Consider the following 15,568-nt stretch of genomic DNA (forward strand, 5'->3'; position numbering starts at 1 on the left):
TTTTTTTCCAGGAACATTCTTGTGCTCCAAGTAGGTTATGAAATCTGAAAGCTAACTCAAAAGCCATTGAGAAAGAAAGAAAAAAAAGCAAAAAAGCCTCACCTTTTCTTTTTTCAGGAGAAGCACAGATTAAGTGGAGTAAGTACAGTTCTGTAAAGTCTCCCTTCAGACCCCTTCCAGAAATTAGCATATCTGAGACAGCAGTCTTCACATCAGTAGTTTTAACTCCCAGTTTACATCTCTGCTATCACAATTATTTCCATGAATGTGTCAAAATCCGCAGTGAAATAACTAGGTTCCATTCCTTCTCTATTTTTAGAAGTCCAAGCCTCAGAGACATTTTTTCTGTTGATTAGAGGTATTTCTGTTCAGTTCATTGATCGCAAGGGCCATTTACAAGACTCTGAGTTAACTAAAGCTGATTTCAAGTCCACGAAGTGCTATAATGTTCTCAGGTGAGATACACTTAGGGAGAAATAACCCCATGCACCAGTAGGGGTTGACCTGCTGGAAAGCAGCTCTGAAGAGAGGGACCTGGGAATCCTGGTGGACAACTCCCTTCCAACTCGGGATATTCTATGATTCTAAGTTTCATGGGGATTGGAGCATCTCTCTTATGAAGAAAGGCTGAGGGAGTTGGGTCTCTTTAGTCTGAAGAAGAGAAGACACAGAGGGGATCTTATGAATGCATACAAGTCTTGATGTCTGGCGTCAAAAGGATGGGGCCATGTTCTTTTCAGTGGTACCCAGCAACAGGACAAGGGACAGCGGGCATAGACTGAAACACATGAAGTTCTATCTGAGTATGAGGGAAAATTTCTTTACTGTGAGGGTGATCAAGTACTGGAACATGCTGCATAGAGAGGCCATGGAGTCTCCTTCTCCAGAGATATTCAAAACCAGTCTGGACATAGTCTTATGCAACCTCCTCTAAGTGAATCTGTTCTAGCAGGGGGGTTGGACTAGATGATCACTAGCGGTCCTTTCCAATAGCCACTGTGCCATTCTGTGAATTCACATTAACTCTAAATACAGGCAAGATGCTCTGGGAACAGTCTCAAGGAGAAAAGCACCTTAACTAGGCAGACTTGTCATCAAGTACAAACCTAACCCGAGTCCTGAGCCAACCTTTGAGAACATGTCTGTCTTATAGCAACGATCCAGGTAGACAGTCCCAATAAAATTAGACTAATTGTTAGAATCAGGACTTAGATTAAAAACCATTTGAAACAAGTAAACCATGGTGCACAATGCTTGCTAGATTATAGAAGCAAAAGTCGTTTCACACTGACTAGGAGAATACAGTTACACTTAGTGAACTACAGAGTTTACAGTGCCGGGCATTCGATGGCTGATGGTGCTGAATTGTTGGTGTGCCTGAATTGTCAATGACCTTATTAGAAGTGGGCTTAGACTGGGGACCATCCACCAGCAGCAGGTTGGAGGCAGCCACCCTACTCTGTATGATAGCTGTCCTTGTCATACCAGGCGATGTCAGATGGGACTCTCTGCTCCTCTTTTATTTTGCCTATCCTACTTACAAATAATAATTTAAAATAAAATGAAAGCATCATCCTAGTATCATTTCCAAGACAAACTAAAGAGATTTTTGTGGGGTTGAGTTCTCTTTCTTTTATATTGTCCTCTGTAAGTGTTGGTAATACCTGAAGGTAGAACCAAATCTTCAGGTAAGATCTAAGCAGACCCAAAGCACAGGTAAAGCACTAAACCCCTAATACAAGTTCCATCTTGATTTGGTGCTAATTCAAGGATATTTCCTATGCATAGCCTGTAACTGAAGATGTTGAGTTCTATTACTGTTATTATTTTTAATGATAGTTTAGGGGATTGCTAGTGGGATAGTAGAGCCTTTCATTGCTGGGGTACAATCCACATTTGGCATAGAAGTGCCTGAAAGTCATTAAAGTCTTGTATCTAGACAGAAGACACAGCAGGCATAGCAAATGTATGAGAGAGGATCATCCACAAACCTCAAAATCTTCTTGACTATTTTCTCCGTCACATCTCCATGAGTTAGACGTGCCAGAATATAGAGTTCAGAATCACAGCCTTGTTCATAAATAACCTTTGAAACTCACCATAAATAACTTTTGAGATTCTTGTCATTCATTTTCTCATTTATACCTTGCAGCTGAAAGACCATACTGTATTGCACTCCTGATAGACACCCTTCCCAAACCTTGAGGCAGAGCCAAAGACCCCCTGCAAGGGAAATCTAACCCAGAGAAGTATGAGCCCAAAGCAATCCTCTTCTCTGTTAACTATTTTTGTCAGTCCCTACTGTAAAACATCACTACTGGGACAACAACTACAGACAGCAGCCCAAATACATTCTTGATGACTTTTGTCTGCTAAACTAGAAAGATTATTTGACCATCAGAAAAAAAGAATGAAGCTAGAATAAACACAGTAATTTGGTTTAGAGAGAAAAGACATATCTGCTAAGCCTATTTTGCACTCTTTCATGGAAAGCTTTTCTCCTCCCTCTGCCCCACTGCCCTCAAGCAGAAAGCCCCACATTAATTTCACAGTGTCATTACTCTTTTCCTTCCATAATTCAGTGGGCTCTGCATATACTTCTTTCTCACAAGCCTCCCTCCCCCCACCCCCCCAGCCTCCCCCCAACTTCCCCATCCACATCCTGATCTATTCCTCAGAGAACCCCATACTTTTCCACACTACCTCCCCTCCTCTGCTCTCATTAGTTGGATTTGGCTGCTTGGGCTCCCTCCCCTGTCTCCAGGGTGGTCATTCACAAGCCGGTTAGGGATGAGCTGGGCTGAAAAGTCCAAGTTACCCTTGAGAAAAACAAACAAAAAAGCCTAGGGACTCAGGCTGTGGAGGCTACACCTACAGTGCAGATCTTCATCCCAGAACAACTATGCTGGGAAACCCTTTTAGAAGATAGGACTGGTATCTTATTGTAGGATTCATGCCCAATTATTAACCTTGTAAATATTTCAGGTTACACAGCATATTATACCTCTAGTTTATTGATATGCCCATAGATTATTAATCTTTCATTACACTAATTAATTATCATAGTGATTTGGCAATTATCTTCTGTAAAGTTTGGCTGGGACCAGTTGCAGCCTCTCTCAGTGCCTTTAAAATGTGGTCCAGATCCTTGTAGAATGCCAGATGAAATATATGGCTTTCTTAGATCAAAACTGGGCTGCTGACAACTCTCCCAGGATATGTATTGACAGCCTTGCTGTCTTACAAGGTACAGACTGTATGGAACAGCTTATAAAAACCATAGATGCAGAAGCAAAGAAAGATATGCATAGGTTTAACACATATCACTATGCCCTTTTCATATTCCCACAGAGGCTGGAATTAAGGCAGAAATTTCATCACAGAATCTAGTTTATGGATGGCTTGGAGATTTCATGGAGACATTTTTTCCAGAGACACCACTTAGTCCTTTCTTTGACTAGAGAAATCTTATGTCATGCACTGCAGAATATGGTTTACTAATCACCAGAGCTGGTTTGAATGGCTCCATGGATCAAAACTGACTTTACATACTGATGCCAAGTGCATTTGCCATTCTCCTGCATTGATCATTAGGACTCTTTGCTTGTGAGGATCATACAGTGAGTCATTTCTTTGATGTGTGCAAATGCCGGAAAGCGCTGAGGCTTTTACAGGAGCTGCTTGACTACAGGTAAAGAATGCTGCAGCTTTGCAAAGGGCCTCTCCAAAACAATTAGAGCCTGCTTGTTCTGTCTTCCTCCTTACAGGATGACCATGGCTCATGTTGTTTTGGCAGGATGCATATTTTGTTTCTGTTCTTTGGAAAAACTCATCCAAGTGCAGCCATCACAAGTCCTTTCAGCAGGAGGTAACTTTAAGCTCTGTCCTTTTGTCCTCTATCACCACCCTTTTCTTTTCTACTCTCTTCACCCTCTGTAAGGTAAGCTAACAGTGTGCCACTGTGATGGCCAGTAGTCAGTCTGAGCCAAACCCCTTGTTATTTGAAATCGATGTGAGCACTTCCTCCGAGTGAAATCGTAAGAGGATTAGGCTTGTACACAGTCAGCTCCATTGAACCATAGCAGACATGGTATGTTCATGTTCACCAACTTCTCAAAAGCATGTGTAATAATTTGGCTGGCTGTGATTGCCTCATTCTCTTGAAAATGGCACGTCCCAGGAAAATAGTGCACTTTCCACTCCTGCCTACCTTCCTAAAGACGGCTCTTGCTCTAGTCCTTAGAAGAAAAGCCACTGACTTTAGAAGACTTTGGGTCAAGGCCCCAGCCTGAGTTTTATTCCTGGCCACATCCACGTTGTCTATTAGCATTGACAATGGATTCAATATGGACTGAGCACTGCGCAGCCTTTGCAGTTCTGAAGTCTTTAGACCTTCTGGGCAAATGTTCAGCACACTTGGCGAGTATTTATCACCTTTCATGGAGATCAACACGGAGAACATGGCCAGTGAAGCAAGTTCATTGTTCTGTGCCCATATGAAGTGGCTGAACGTGAAATGCATGGCTCTGTTTCTCACTGATGGCTGAGTTCCCCCCCGTCTGCACCCAAACGATTCTCTATCCCCCATGCATACTGCACCTCTCCTGTCCCTATGCCATCCACCCTCCTGCCCAGTGCCCATCAGGCCAGTTTGCATGACAACACACTCTCCTAAAGCCCAGAACCAATATGTGCTTGGCCACAGGGCATCAAAGGAGTGGCCACAAATGCAGGAAGAGAACACAACAGAAATGTAGGGTGAGGGTAACCCCGAATTGAGCTGTCTGACTTTCTGGCTACAGCTTTCAATGGTGAAGTATGCAGCACCATCCTGGGGAGGAAGGGATGCTGCTGGCAGCCAAACTCCTGGCTGCAGCTTTGTGCTCTGCAAAAGAAAATAAAATCCCTGGGAGAGAGAAGAACCTTGGAGACACTAAGCAGTATACTGAGATGAAGCATTTGTCTCCAGGAAAACTTGTTCTTGGATTTTGCTTTTTCAGTTTGGTAAAGGAGAAGCTCATATGTGAACAACACTGTCTGGGACCTCCAAAAGCTAGTATGAATTAACAAGGACTGCCTTGTTTCTCCAATGTTGTTAATGGAGGTTGCTGGCTCCAATTATGGTGACAGAAGTTCTCACTATAGTGATGTAACTTGTAAATATTTGAGTGGCTTTGCTTTTTTATATGAGCTCCCACTGCCCTTTTTCATTTTGGAGACAGAGGCAGCACATCTGGCATTTGGAAAAACAACTACATCAACAAACCCCCTACATTATTAATATTTAAAAACTGTCTCCTGCACATGAATAGAGAAAGTTTATTATCACTTCTAATTGCATAGGCCTGTGTAATGGGTTTATGCAACATGTCATCTTTTCTACTGAGCTCACCACTATAGGCTTTGAGAGCCTTGGAAACATTAAATAATTTAGCCTCAAAATAGCCCCTAGTGGTGTGGTTCAGTGTCATTTGTCTCCATTTTACAGATGGGGAACCAATGTAAAAAACTCCCCATGCTTTCCCTAAGGTCACTCAAGGAGCTTTTGGCAAAGCTTCAAAATATTGTGTCTCTATCTTATTTTTTTCCCCTGAAAAAAAACCCACTCTGGTCCAAAGCAAAGCTCACAAGTCACAAGTGCTGCAACTGGGTTTTGGAGATATTACAACCTGCAGTCAGATTTCACCTTGTTGCCTAGAGCTACAGAAGATCTATAAAAAAAGAAGTCTTAGGCTGGGCTAAATTGTGGCTTACATGGCAGAAATGTAACTAGGATTTAGTGCTTTAAAAGTGATGACTGAAATGACGAACTGATAGTTCACCCTAAAAGAGGAAAATAACATCATGAGGAATGGTAAAATGAATTTAAAAAGTAGGGACTAGGGAGAGCAGAATACTTTCCTGTTTCATTCTGATGTAGAAACCACCTTTCTTAGTATTCTACACTGTCCTTAGGGGAAAATCTTGCAATAAATAAACAGAAAACCTGGGTAATGGAGGAGTTCTAATGAGATATTTTCATAAAAAGTTTTTAATACACTGAAATGTTTCACTTTGACATTTCCTAAACAAACCTTAACCTTTTCATAGTCTTTTAAGAATTGATCAACCCTGTAGAGAAAACAAGAAAATATATGTATATATTTTAAAATGGAATTAAATAACTCAAAACAAAACATGACATTGACATTCAAAGGAAACACTGGACGCCTAAATTAAATTTCTCAGGCTACAGTGAAATAAACAGTTTATTTCCTGATCCATGCCACATTTTCTGGTTTGATCCAAACCAGACCATTTTTGCCAGCACTTTTGGCTTGATCAGAAAATTATTTTCTTTTAACTCAGTTGTCTTCTTCTTTTAAACTTGTTTTTAACCCTTCAAACACTGTCCAGCCATGTCCATACATTTCATCTTAAGTCTCTTTCTCCATGGCAGTTTAAACTAAAGGTTTATTTTCAATTTGCTGTTCTAAGCTTACACTGACAGGTTAGATTGGGATCCAGAATCCGTATATTCCTGCACCTCAAAGACAGTGGATTCACATGTTTCACTCCTGAGGATCCACTTGTTGCAGCTAGTGAAATGTAGCAGTGTGCCAGTCCTCTACCTGCACCTCAATCCCACCCTTTTGTCTTAGAAAAGCCACACAACAAATACAAACACATTAATTCAAGGACCTGTAGCAGAAGTGGTAAGAGAAGAAGTCTACAGCTAACAAAAACGGAATAGCATTTAAAAGGACAGAATACAAACTAAGTATCAGAAAATAAAGAAGAATATTTGGCTTGGGAATAGCCTATTCCATTTTGTGGAACGTGTGGTAAGTAGCATATAGATCTATACCAAAACTCTTGGCAATACTAGCATGTTCCCAGCCTTCATGGCTCCCCCTATAGAGACCCATTGGAGCAGTTCTCAGTCCACTCCTGTCTAACATCTGGTGGAAAATGTGAAGCCAGACACCTCAGTTTTAGACCTAGAGAAATCTGCTTTATTTCCTTGCTTATGCTGAGCCCACTGGATCGGGATGGCTCATGGCTTGGACATGATGGGCTCCGTGGATGAAGAACAGATTGTGCAAGCTGAACCCAAGGAAGATGGAGATTATGCTGGCAGGCAAAAGAAAGCACTATGAATAGTTTATGGACCCTCTGTGGCAGCCTTTACCTAGTGTGAACAGCCACAAAACGTCTGTTCAAGCAGTGCTCTAGGAAAGGCCCAAGAGTCCTCTGTCATGAACAGAGAATGCCGAGGCAGAGCTCTCTGCCATCCCCATTTGGCTAGAAGACTCCACTCCATCCTGGCACAACGTGTTGGCCTTGGGTAGCCAGGCTTTTGTCACCTTCTGTTTGGATTACAAGACTGTGATGACCCTTTGGAGACTTCAGCTGATACTGCTCCCTGCAGCAATAGGAACAACTCTGAACGCATCTTACTCATCCTCTATTGCCTACGCTGGCTCCCCAGAAACCTCATACCAAAATTCATGGTGTTGTTCTTTATCCTCATAGACTGGGCCCCAGATATTACAAACACTGCAGAAAGCTCTCAGCTGCAGATGCTGTTCTTTGCCACGGTGAGAGTCTGTTATTAAGGGAATACTTCCATGGTGAAATGATGGAGTTTTCTTGGTGCCAAGTGTTGATAATGATGATTTCTAAAGGTGGTTCTTTCACAGACTGCCCCAAGCCTTATGAATTTTCATTCCTGGCACCAGGCTTATTTCTTCAACTCTGCTAATTTTTGGTATAGAAGTGGGTTTACTGTCCCAGTGTATTTTAAAAAAAAAAAAAAAAAAAAAAAAAAGGTAAAAAAAGTTAAGCAAAAAACATATTTTGGTAAAGAATATTAAAATCCTAAAATCATCTGGAATACTATTGAATGCACTGTTCTGCCCATAGGAATAAGTCATGCCTTGCTAGTACCAGTGGACAATCTTCTGGAAAGTGCCTAAATCCTGCAATAAGGATGGAAGCAGAAAAACAGCACAGAACAGATGCTTGGATATTAGTCTGACATTTGTGTAAGTGCTCAGATGCCCATCTGTGTTTCCACACTATCTCTTTTTGACTGGTAACTCACTGTTGCAATGAAAACACGTTATCACAGTCCACTTTGACAGAGACTTAGAGACTTGTGCTTTACTTAGCATATGTTGTATATCAGAGAACATACAGCAAGTTATCGTGATTCAGTTCATAAGCACAGCTTGTTAAGTCAATGTCTTATGATTTCCAAGGGAAGTCCACAATCAACTGCAGCTTCTCAAACAGCCCCTTCTCATAACATGTAAGGTTTGCTCAGGCCCAAAGCCACTTTTAGCATTCTATACAGAGGATGCTTTTCTCACATTTTTTCAGTAACATATCCTGTCCCTTTCTTAGAACTGAAAGAAGTTCTGATTGTGAGGGGGATGAGATACACTTTTGCTTGAAGGAATTTGTCTTTCTGAGTAGTGTGAATTGTCCCTTTGTCTAAGTCTGGTGACAGACTGTTCTGAATTACGTCAATCCAGGTATATCAGGTTGTTCCACCGGAGCACGAATTCACTGTGTTTTTGGAACTAGGTATGGAGCTATGGTAGGTGCAACTTGGTCCAAGCTGCTAATGTTCCAGTCTTAGGATCTGAAGAACTGGTAGAAAACAACAAACCATCTTTCACTCCTTCCAGTGACAACTCATTCTCTCTTTCCACTCCTACATTATGGAATGTCTTTCTGCAGAGCTAAAAGATATATGTTCTGTAGGTGAGAATAGGTGTTCACAGCAATGCTGGGCATTGAAAAACTCTAAGAGAGATGGATCTTTGCATGGCAGAAAAGGAATATATCCTGACACAATGACCTCAAATAAAAATGACAAGTGAGGCTTCTTCCAGCACAGAGAAAAGTGATGTCTCCAGAACAGGTATGACACAGTTAAGCAGATCCTTAAAGCTTGGATAATGCTGCAGAAAAAGATAACTACTGATAGATACCTGATTTTTTTTCTTATAGACTCTGTCTTTCAACACAGGCACTTTTCAAACACACTTTACAAGAATGCTGGTGTGATCACTTCTTTGTTGGTAATTTTTTTCTTTTTTTTGTCTTCTGAATATTTAAAAGACCAAATGTATGTCAGTGCCTTTCAAAGTCTTTCACATCACAAGAGACATACCTGTAGATTTGTGCAAAGTGAAAATGGATGAAATATCACATGCTTCATTGGAACAACTGCAAATAATCAGAGCTGAAATGAAACCCAAATATTCTGAATAGACAATTTTTGACCAGTAGTTGTTGTTCAAAATCACACACAGAAATAATTCTGACAATCCATTCTGAAGAACAAAGACACTGCAGAGATGTCAAATCTTTCCCCAGATACCCTTAGGTCTTTGCAAGGGATAGACTGAGGAAAGCACAATTTGTAGGGAAAGGTACCATCTTTTCATAGGCAAATAGAGAAAAATGGTGTGAAAAAGAAACAAAAGAGTCCTTTCTTCAGATTGGAAGCAGAAAATTTCAAGCTATATTGTCTCTTTTAGATCTAAAACCAGTGTAATAAAAGACTTGTTGCCATTTGTCTGATAAAATTTGCCTTGTTGATATCCTTAGGCCATCATAGCTGCAACAACATTCTTACTATATGCAAGATATCAACTTCTTTTGTCTTATTCAGAAGGCTGGAAGGGACCGTGACAGGTCATCTAGTCCATCTTCCTCACTTCAGATCAGAATCAAATACACCTAGATCATTCCTGAAACTTATTTATTTAATGTGTTCTTAAAGACTTCTAATGACACAGACTGCACGACCTCCTGAAGCAATCTTTGTCTTACCTTTCTTATTGCAATTTAAACCCATTACTTCTTTGTCCTATCCATCAGGGCCATGGGGAATCACTTCCTCACTTTGTCTTTTCCAAAACCTTTTATGTTCCTGAAGACTGTTGTTAACCTCTCAGTTTTGCCTCTTTTAAGTTAAACAAAACCAGTTCTCCTGTCTCACTGGTCTTTTTCTCTAGGCTATGTCTGACTCTGACTTCTGTGCATTCCTAATTATTTCTGTTGCTGGCCTATAGACTGTGTTTGTCCTGGGATTTTCTTGATATCCCAAAGTATTATTTACTCACTAGTATGGAATATGGAGCATGATCTCAAAATGGAACAAGCTTAGAAAGTGATCTCTCACTTTCAGGAACCAGTGACCTTCTCTACCTGCCTCACTTTAATACTCCTAGAGCACAACAGCCTGTTGGCACTCAAAGTTGAGGTGAATATACATACTTTTCTCTTTGCAAATTTTTTTTGATTCCAAGAGAAGATAGTTACAGCAGACTAATACATGGTTCCATTAAAGGGAACAGTTCTGAGACATCAAGAAGAAAACAAATATTTTGTAGTAATAAGAATTTCAGTTTTCATATGGACATGTTGCAGGCTCTTAGCATTAGACAGGATGCAGCAGGTTATTATTAGAATCAACCCAACTTACCACACACAAAAAGCGTGGTACAAAGAAATAATGAGATGAAGCCCAAGCCACATAATGAGAAAAAAACATAAGACAGACTAGAAAAGAAGACACAATTGTGGTTCTTTTTGGTTTTTTCCTTTTCTCCTCCCCCAGTGCAGACTCCGGCACTGAATTTTTCTTGCACCTTAAGGGAAGATGACTAAGGCCAGGTTCAGGCTGGAATCCACTGATGGAGTGGGGCAGAGAAGTTGATTGAGCAAAGAAAGTGAATTTTCTTCATGTACCACGAGTGGAGCAATGCAATCTATTCTGCTGGAGCTGTATCAGAGCAATGTGATGGCATTCATCTTCCACCCAGAGCCTGGGTAATGCTTGTACCTTTTTGCCTTCAACAGAGAGGCAAAAGGATAAACTGAGATTAACTTTCACAGGATTTTGTTGCAAAACAAGTGTGTAAAAAATGATTTTAAGTGACCTAGATGATGTCTTTTCATATCAATGTTTAGCAATATCTGCCTCTGTAGATGATGTAGCTGTTAGTACTGTAAGGATCCCTTAGGACAAACTCCTGTTATAACATATTTTCTCTGCACCAAAGCCTACAAAAATGTTAAATGAAGCCACTTTAAACAAATATAGGTAACAGAGGGAGAATAAGCCTGTTAACAGAATCAGCATTGCAGTCACTAAGTCATAATATTTTATTTATTTATTATGTCATAATACCTATAACAAAAGTAACTAGATGCTATAAAATAATACTTACAGACATAGAAGTTGAAATGACTCACCAAGTCCAATCCTTCATAAAAACTCCTCTGATTCACAGTATCCAGTGAAAGAAAGAAAAGAAAGTATAGCTCCTCTCCAATCCCAAGTAACGTTTAGTCTTGTGCCTGGCGGAGCACAACAGCTGTAGCACACGATGCTTTCAAAAATGTAGCTTCCAAAAGAGCCTTAGACCACCATGCAGTACTCAGGGTGTGGTCCTCCAACCTGTAAGGGTGACAGAGGAAAGAAAGATGTTTTTTCCCAAATGTGGCTTACTGTCAGCTGCTGGACTAATCCAAACCAGACAATGGAAAGGGTGATAGAGAGGGCAAAAGGAGCAGAAATAAGGTTCTCAGCATGCTGGACAGCAAATGTAGCTAAAAAAAGTGAACCAAAGCACTGCACTTTGGGCCATGTGAAAACGCAAGAAGATATCAAAAGTAAGGTGCAGGGGTATCTGTGCTGCATGTTGAGAGTTAAGGTAAGTTACATAATTGTGAGAAGACAACAACTGGGTCAGAAATAGAGAAAGAAAAGTTGTCCGTGTCATAACTGGGAGCAGCAAAGGAATAAAAGAGGACCTCCTCAGCCAATATCAAGCTGTACTGGAAAAAAGTGATATTGAAGTGCTCTCAACAGACAAACAGCAAACACAACTTCTCTCTGCTATTCTCAGCAAATCACCTGATTTCACCTCTTCTGGCACTTGTGGTCCACCTCTCCCAAACTCAGCCTCAGTAATTTCTTTAACACTTAAGAGTTTGAACAGCTAGCAAGGGATAGTGCAGGGAGAAAAACAGTGTGACCAATGAAAAGAAAATCAGCACCCTCTTTTAAGCACCTGCTTCCTCCATGTCACATCTTTTTTATCCTTTCCTTCCAAACCAGGACATGAAAACAGCATAATGCAGAGGCACTCACATGGCATTCCAAACACATTGCATTGGAAAACACATTCCCTCCCTGACTCTAATAATTTAGCTTTGTTTTAGTTTCACTCTAATGAACATTTATGCTGTAGCCAATCTTCAATTTATACCATCTAGTCCAAAGCACAATTATATGTCGAGCAGAAAATGCAGTTTTGACTCATAATAATAAGATTGGCACTGTGTCTGGCAGTTTTTCACTCTTCCTTTTCATGCTGCAGCCGTATCAGTTGGGCAAAGATTTTGCCATATCTCCTAACAAAAGGTCAGGCTGGCAGACAGAAGGGAAAGACTGAGGGCTATGTAATATTGGAGTAGGACACCTTCTAAGATGCCCAGCATTTTCTGAAAAGACATTAGGAGAGGCACTTTCTCAAAGACCTGTCTACGTTAAAGAAAAGAACAAGGTGTGCACTCTGTATGTGCTATCCACATTGTTCTGTCTTCACTCAGAGAAGACTGTCACATAACCCCACCCGTAAGTTAGACCTTTTTCAGTGCAGACCTAGACCTATGGTGCATTTGAGTGCCTGATGGTGGCAAGTGTGTTCAGAAGGACATTTTCAACTACTTTTGAAACAGAAGTATTGTCTGTTCAAGACTGTCTGGTAGATTTTCCTTTAGGAAAGATGGTCTTGCGTTTAATTTGAAAGTCAAGATGTGTCAATAGTCTTCTTGACTATGCCTCTGACTTGCACGAGATACCAAAGCCATCACTTAACCTCCTTCTCTCTGCTTCATTTTCTTCATCGGTAAAATAACCAATTCTCCCAGGTAGCAGGCTCCAGACTAGTCAATGTCAGTTGTAAATGTGCTTTGAGATTGCAGAGTGAAAGTTGTTAAAAAAGAGTTGAAGAAAATATGGGTCCCGTAGCTATCTTTTGGAATACTGTCACAATTTCAGCCTATACAGCCATTTCTTTCCTGCCTATGTCTTGTACAGAGTTGCTGCTGCAAAGTAGTGTACTGAAACAGCTCCTGGTGAAGAAATCTCTTGAGCATGATGGTCCTCACAGTGGCTGGAAGGTGGCTATGAACAGAGGGACTGTTCCTGTTTGGCATCTTCTTTCTTTTGGCATAATATCAGACCCTATTGCATTTTCACCTGCTTAGCCTGGTGGCACCTCAGCTCATCCTTTGTGTAAATCCTTTATTTCTTTTTTTTTTTTTAACAGTGGGAAAGAGTTCTACCTGGCCTCTTTTGGGGAAATATCGTGCACAGTTGGTGGTGCCCAGAAGGGAGAAGCAGATGCTGTTGAGATATTCATGGTGTCCAAAATAGAAAGCAATTTATATGGACAATTAAGAACAGTCACACGGGACTTTGGTGGTTGGAAGCTACAAGTCTGTAAGCAGACAATTTCTAGGACTTGAAAAAAAAAAAAAAGAATTCACCTGAGGCCATGCAAGAGAAGAAAAGTTATATTGAGAGAACTATTCCCAAGTTCATTCACTAGGGCTTTAAGCTCCTGATTTGCAGTGGAAATGCAATATGTGGTGTCCTGTCATCAACAGGATTTAGAGGACAGAGAAAGCAGTCATAAGAGAACAGGTATGAAATTGTCAGAAAGAGCAAAGGCAAAGCAAGACAGGGTCTTAAAAAATACTACAATAGTCTCTGTCCTGACTCTTGTTTGCCATTATGCTGTACCCTCCTCTGATTCTCTGAGCCCTAGCTCCTCCAGAGTGTTTTCTCTTCTCATTCATGACATTACGGAGGAAAAAGACCTGATGAAGGGTCTGAAATATGGTGGAATGTGTATATGCCTGACATCTATTTTCTTGTCATTGTTTTTGTTCATTTGGCATTGGACAGATGGAGAATGTCAGAATTTTCTGTTGACCTGATATATTTTCCTGCTCCTTCATCAATTAAGAGAGTTTCAGTTTCAGGCACAAAGGAGTTAAATCAATTTGCTTCAGAACAACCCCAAGAAATCACCCAATTTTTTTAAAAGTCTCTGGAGGGGTGGCTGCTATAGCCTGAGGGATGTGCAAGCTGAAGGTTCAGCAGCCACATTGACATTCGAAGGCATAAGCGTTTAGGAGAAGGGACAGATATTGTGTGGTTTTGTCCCTTCTCTAGCTGACTACATAGCTAAGTGCACTGTCTGTACTTGCATTTTCCCTAGACATTCCTAGGGGCTGCCTTGTTAGGTTCGGAGTCCCTCTGAGAATATCCTTCCTCTCAGTAATACAAAGAACCAGAGGACATTTCTCACTCAGCTCTCCGTAGCCAGAGCTGGCACAGGCTGAGCAGGAGCACATCACGCATTGACTCACTCCTCAGTTATTTGCACATGTGAAGTTGGGTCAGCTCAAAAATCCCCTAATGAACCATCACCCTGCATGATGGTGTGAGATTCTTCTCCAGTTCTTTGCCTGCTGAATTGAACTGTTTTAGCCGAGTAGCTCCAAGACTTCTGCTTCATGCAATGTGGGATCTCAAATGACATTTTTCCTCTGGTCAGTTAAGTCAGATAAAATCTCTGGAAACAGCTCTCCTGAAGCAACCAGCCTCTCACAAGACTGAAACTATAATTTGCAAAAAAAAAAGAAGGGATGGATTGGTGAGACCACATATGGGACCCAACTTACTGCAGGTACTGCTGAAGTCTGTATTTTCCTTGCTTGCTTCATTCAGATTTTGCTGGTGAAAGGAAGTATCTTCTATAAAGGGATGAAAGCTCTACCTTGTTTTAGCATCTTTTGCTTATCTTTCTTCACCATCTCTTTCAGTTGGGTTTCCCATTAAAACCTAATCCTGTATTGTCATGTCCTTTTCCTGGCTGTTATGCTGCTAAGCCTTGGCATTGTGTGAGCTGAAGTGCTTTTTTCTCTTCTTTTTCTTTTCCCCCTTGTCCAGACAGTATGTGTCTCACTCATTCTTTCCTCAGTACTGTTTTTGACCCAACATATACAGACCTACGGGTAAATTAGATGTCTCTGTTATACAACATCTTTAATTTCTGGCTCTATGATGTGTTTTGTCATTCTGAATAAGAGTTTAGCTACTCACAGATAATACTGTAACTGAGGAACTTCTGTGAGATGCAGTTCACATAGGATTTGAGTCCTTGGTTTGAATCAGGAAGAAGGGGGACCTGAAGTTGCCTCTCTCATAAAAGGCAGAGTTGGTTAACAGATATTCTGCAACAGAGTTCTTTCCTGAGAAAATGTTCCAAACAGAAGTTTCATTTAATCCTGTTCATTACAAGAGAAATACCTGGTGTCTACAAACTCAAAAATTCCCATGGAATGTAATAGAAAGATTTTTGTGGAATGATTCAGAACTGGTTCTACTGACAAGGTCTTTAGCCAAGAGAGCCAGCAGGTCCTTGGGATACATCTTCATTCCTGCTTTCTGGAAAAAGTATTACAGAAGAAGGATTTATTCCCCAGA

Source organism: Corapipo altera, unplaced genomic scaffold (assembly GCF_003945725.1).
Source record: "Corapipo altera isolate COAL_440 unplaced genomic scaffold, ASM394572v1 61, whole genome shotgun sequence".
Lineage (NCBI taxonomy): Eukaryota > Metazoa > Chordata > Aves > Passeriformes > Pipridae > Corapipo > Corapipo altera.